Source organism: Lissotriton vulgaris, chromosome 3_2 (assembly GCF_964263255.1).
Source record: "Lissotriton vulgaris chromosome 3_2, aLisVul1.2, whole genome shotgun sequence".
Lineage (NCBI taxonomy): Eukaryota > Metazoa > Chordata > Amphibia > Caudata > Salamandridae > Lissotriton > Lissotriton vulgaris.
The window spans coordinates 12,761,191-12,767,190 of NC_141690.1; positions in this window are offsets into that span (position 1 = coordinate 12,761,191).

Below are 6,000 nucleotides of genomic sequence, written 5' to 3' on the forward strand. Positions count from 1 at the left end.
GGGAGGAGTCGGCGAGGAGGAGTGCACGGAAGTCCGCCCAACGCTTCAGCAGGAGCGGGAGGCGCTCCGTGGAACGCCTGCCGGTCTGCCAGGGAGCGCCGAGTGCTGCTGAGTGACACGCACGGAAGGGCGCCCGCTCTCCTGACAGGGGAGAGAGCAGGGAAACCCTTTCCTCAGAGAAAGAAGTACACGAAGAGGAAGGGGGTGGTCGTTGACCGGAATACGTGAACTACTCGGCCAAGTAAGCTGGGAAGGTGGGGGGAGCAGCAGGACAAGCCCAACGTCTGTCAGGAAAGGAGAACTGGGCAGCACTGCATCTAGCCTATTCAATAGCAACTAATCAGTACGGCACTGGCTGGTTCCAGAGTTATCTAGGAAAAAGGGGGCCTGCTGAGAAAAGGTATCATAATAAGCCAGCTGATTCATCTTAGTTGCTAGCGGGGTCTCCTCTGGGCAAGGCTACACCTGTGTAAGACTTAGATTCTTCTTTTGTTGAGGGATTGGACCTGACATAAGCCAATGTGAGTTAATTTGCCTGTTCTCTCCCAGCTACAGTGGTATGTAACCTTCTTCATCCATAACAGGAGAAAGGGTTCCCTGTCCGGTGGGGTTATCTAGAAAATTGTTAACCTTGAGTCATCTGGGGAACAGTTCATGCCAGCTTGCTTTTCCTGAAATGAAATATGTGTGGGTATGGTTTAATTGTATGGTAAGAGTATAATTTCAGGAGGAGGTATAAAAGTGGTTACTGGAGAGCTTTACTGTTGCACATAACCTGTTGAAAGATGTAAATGTCTACCTGCTCAATGAAGAAAAGAAATGGGATTGTGAAAACTTAATTACATTAAATTGTGGAGCAGTTGGAAAACGAAGGAACTAAGAGAACTTTTATAAAACAGCTCGTATTTTTCCAAACTTGGTGTAGTGTCCTTATTTTTGAGTGGATGGATGTTTTGTTACTGATGGGTGTGACGCAAACTTAGCACATGTTCCTTGGAGATAGGCCTTCTCACTTAGTGCCAAGCTACCTTATGTGACTTGGAGGACCCAGGTCCAACATTGACCATCTGGGATCTGCCGGAGAGGAAAGATTCAAACCACTTGAGCACTGTGCCTTCAAAACCCATTCTTAGCTTTAAAGTGTTCTAAAGAGTGTTGTGATTAACAGTGTCAAAGGCTGCGGATAGGTCAAGAAGGATCAGGAGACAGGCTTCACCTGAGTAATGTACTCGCAGGGCATCATCAATCACTTGAAGTAGGGCTGTTTCGGTACTGCAGCCTTGTGTAAAACCAGATTGGAATTTGTCAAGGAGGGAATTGACCTTCATATGTTGGAAAAATTGCTTTGCCACACAACTTTCTGTAAATTTAGCAAGAAAATGAAGGTTGGTGTTAGGGCGAAAGTTTTTGAGATCTTTTGCATCAGCTGAGGGTTTCTTAAGAAGTGGGTATAGCCTCTCCTCTTTTAAGGGCAGCAGGAAGAGAGCCTTGGTTGAGGAAGAGGTTTATCATACTGGTCTAGTAAGAGAGTGTGTGGATGTAAAAGTCAATGGCAATGTCACTGGGGATGGGGTCGATGGAATGGTTAGAGGGTGTTGTTTCTAGAATGCTTTCAAGGAAGGCCATTTTGGTGATGATGTCAAAGTTCTGCCTCGGAACTAGGGATTTGCGGTCCTCAGGGGTTGTAGGATGGGTAACCTGATCCACAAGTAATTTTACTTTTTCATCAAAGAATACTGCAAATTCTGCCACTACCTTGGGGGTGGGGGTCGTCAAATATGGTGGGAGAGGGAGTGATGTTGGTGTTTTTTAAGTTTAAAGCATTTTATTGGAGCAACACAAGTAAACAAAACATACAGAGCATATAAAGTTTCAAGTCACCGCGGCTAGAGCCGCACTCTCGGCGACAGTTTCTCCAAAGGACATCTCAGCTGAAGACTAGTCCGCAGCGACACATAAAGACAGGCAGTGTTGCAATAACATAACAATCCCCCCGAACTTCCACCCCAGTACCCCAACTCCCTGATCCCCTTACTCCCCCCCCCCCCCCCCCCCCCCCCCATCGTCCAGTGCACAGGCCTATCCCTTTGCCGTCCACCCCGGCCACCCTTTAGTAAAAGAATGTAGCCCAGCGTCCATTCAAGAGGTCGACTCTTCGGGCGTCGTAAGCCTTAAGAGGCGGAGGTATCTTTGGCAGGTGATTTCCCTGAATTCAGTGAGCAGCAGGGACCGGAACGGCTGCCAAAGGTTGTCAAATTGCTCTATATCCCCTGCCACTGTGAACGACAGTTTCTCCATTCCTAACACGTGCCACAGTCTATGGAGCCAGCCTGTGATAGAGGGAAGCGTGGCGGTGCACCAGTGTAGGAGGATGTTCTGTACTGCTGAGCCTAGTGCAATAGCTATCTGTCTGCCTCTCCGAGATCTAAGGGGATACATCAACCCGTTCGGGAGTCCTAACAATATGTATGCTGGGAAGCATGGCAGTTCAGTGTCGAAATGGGAGTCAATGTCATCTATCACTTCTTTCCAGTAAGAGTCTAGGAGCGGACAGTCCCATAGGATGTGTGTCAATGTGCCCACTTGCCCGCATCCCCTCCAACAATTGCTATCCTTATTATGGTCCATTTCATGTACACGTTCCGGGGTATAATACCAGTAGGTAGAGACCTTGGTCAGTGTTTCGGTGAGTCCCATATGGTATGCCGAGTGCCTTGCCCTGTATGATATCTGCTCCCATTCCTTATGGCTCAGTGTCCTGCCTAATTCCCGTTCCCAGCGCTCCCTCCCGGGATTGTAGAAGTGTGAGGAAGGCGGCCCCTTTTTCCATCCCCGGAGTAAAGTCCGGATTGTCGACCAGCGGCGTGAGTTGTGAGGGGAATGTGGTAAGATTGTGAACGATGTTGGTGGCATCCCAGACCCGCAGGGGCACCCTGGTGACAAAGGAAGCATATAAATTTGCGGGGCGATGAGCTCGACGCAGGAATGGCACCTCCTGTAGGGGCCAGCCCGCCACCGCCTGGTCCTGGAAGAGCCAGTGCTTTTCCGATTCCCACCTACTCCACTCTACTAGATAACGCAGCTGTGCTGCTTGAAAGTACTTGCGGAGATCCGGTATCCCTAGTCCCCCCGCCTCGGGGGCTAGCTTAGAGAGTGTCCTCTTCATTCTGGGCTTCCTGCCCTGCCAAATAAAACAAGCAAGATCTGTCTGCGTTTGTTGGATCCACCCCGCGGGCGGCTGGAGTGGTAAGGCCCTGAACAGGTACAGAATCTGGGGTAAGACCGTCATTTTAACTGCAGCTATTCTGCCCAACCAAGAAAGGGTGCTGCGAGTCCACCATCCGAGTTCCTCCCGGATCTTCTTGCCTAAGGTGGTGTAATTAGCTACTACCATAGCCGGTGTGGTGGGAGCCAGCTGGATCCCCAAATATGGCACCAGATCCGATGACCAGAGCATTGGGAACAGGCCTTGTAAGTAAGATCTAGTGGCTGGCTCGAGGGACACGTCCAGAGCCACCGATTTCCCCATATTCATCTTGAAGCCCACAACAGCAGCAAAGGAGTTTAGCTCCTCAATGCACACCGGTAGGGCAGTCCGGGGGCTGTCCAACAACAGTATGACGTCGTCTGCATAGAGGCTTATGGTGTGAGTGAAGCCCACAAACCTCACCCCCGTTGCCGCCGGGTTGGTACATATCCGCTGGGCAAAGGGCTCCATATAGAGGGCGAAGAGCAGGGTCGAGAGCGGGCACCCCTGCCTAGTACCCCTCTCGATGTCAAAACTCCGCGAACTGTAACCATTCACTTGTACTACCGCTGTCGGGAATTCATAGCAATTAAAAATCATGGATCGGAATTTCTCTCCTATACCCACTTTCCGCAGGACCTGTTCTAGATAGGGCCAGTGTACGCGGTCGAACGCTTTTTCGGCGTCTACCGCCAACATCAATCTCTCTCCGGGGATTCGGGAGGCCTTCTCTATAAGGTGAACGATCCTCTTGGTGTTGTCCACCGTCTGTCGCCCGGGAATGAATCCTGCCTGGTCCGGTTCTATAAGTCCCGGTAGATGGGGGGCCAATCGGGCCGCAAGAATCCCGGTATGCAGCTCAAGGTCTACATTTAAGAGAGATATCGGCTTGTATGAGCCGCATTGCGACCGGTCCTTCCCCGGCTTGGGGATGACCGTGAGAGAGACCCGTAAAAGGTCAGGCGGGATGGCACCCGGGTAGTTGAACGAGTTCAATAGGCAGGTGAGGAGTGAAGCCAACGACGTGCAAAATGTTTTATAAAAAAGAGACGTATATCCATCCGGCCCCGGAGCCTTACCGTGCTTAAGTTTGGCAATGGCGGAAATCACTTCCTCGACTCGAATATCTCTGTCTAGGTATTCTGCCTGCGAGGGGGCCAAAGAAGGGAGGGTGACCGAGGCCAAGTACGCCGCCGTCGCAGGTTCATCCGGGGGATCCCCGGCATAAAGATCTGCGTAAAACTTGTGGAAGGTTTCGGTGATATGGGCGTCCTCCGTAACCATCGTCCCCGCGGAGTCAGAGACCCCCTGCACCACCTGTCGTTGGTGCGTCACCCGTAGCCGGTTTGCCAGCAATCGTCCACAGCGGTCCCCCCCGGTGTAGTAGGTATGGCGCAGGCGCAGCGCAGCGTACGCTGCGTGGTCCATATCCAGGGCCGTCAGGAGTTTCCTCGCTCCTGTGAGCTGCTTCCAGATTCGGGGGGCCCCCGTCCGACGGTGTATGTGTTCGAGTTTGCGGACCCGCTGGGTGAGTTCATCCCTCTTACTCTGCCGTTCCTTGTTTTCAGCCGAAGAGATGGCCACAAACTCCCCCCTAAGTACAGCCTTCAGGGCCGCCCATTGTGTCGCCAGGGAGGTGTCAGAGTTATCATTGTGGGATAAATAGTCCCGAATAGTATCCGTTATGCTTTTTACCACTGCTTTCCTATGCAATAAGGTGTCTGTAAGGCGCCATACCCTGGGAGGGAAGGACACCGGCGGTAAGCATAGCGTGGTGGGCACCGGGGCATGTTCCGATAGGGACACCACTCCCATCTCCGTCGTTGAGGCCAGAGCACGCACCGGGGTTGTGACCAAGAGATGTTCCAGTCTCGCGTACATTTTATGTGCGTGGGAATAATATGAATATCCCCTGTCATTGGGGTGCGTGCAACGCCAGAGATCACGGCCACATCTCCGGACATCTGAGAGACCTGCACTGGCTCCCTGTCAACAAGAGAATCACATTCCGACTTCTCACCCACGCACACAAGGCTCTCCACGACCTGGGCCCCAGGTACCTCAACAACCGCCTGACCTTCTACACTCCCACCCGGCTGCTTCGTTCAACCAGCCACGCCCTCGCCGCCGTTCCACGCATCCGAAGAGCCACCATGGGAGGAAGATCCTTCTCCTACCTGGCAGCCAAGACATGGAACTCCCTCCCCATCCTCCTCCGTCAGACCCAAGACCACCTCTCCTTCAGGAGGCAACTCAAGACCTGGCTGTTCGAGCAGTAGCAGACCCCCCCCCTCCCCAAGCGCCTTGAGACCCTCCTGGTGAGTAGCGCACTATATAAATTTCTTGATTGATTGATTGATTGATTGGAGGTCCACCTCTGCCAACTGTGCCTTACACCCAGCCGTGAACTCCCCGACTTGCGGAAAATGTTGTGCGGACCTGTCTAGGGCCGAGTCAAAGACCATATTGAAGTCGCCTCCGATGACAATGTGCCTGTCCGGCGTGGCTGTGACGTCTACCAGTGCCGACCGTAAGAAGCGCTCCTGCTGTTCATTAGGGCTATACAGGGACCCAATCGTGAAGGCAACACCCCCAATCCGAAACCTGTAAGCCAGCAGCCTGCCTTTGTGTTCTGCATGTTTGTGGAGGACTTCCCCCCTGAAATGCCGGGCCACCAGAATCGTCACCCCCGCAGTCTTAGTGTTGCTGGAAGTAAAAAATTGTGTCGGGAACTTATAGGAGTGCAGCCTATG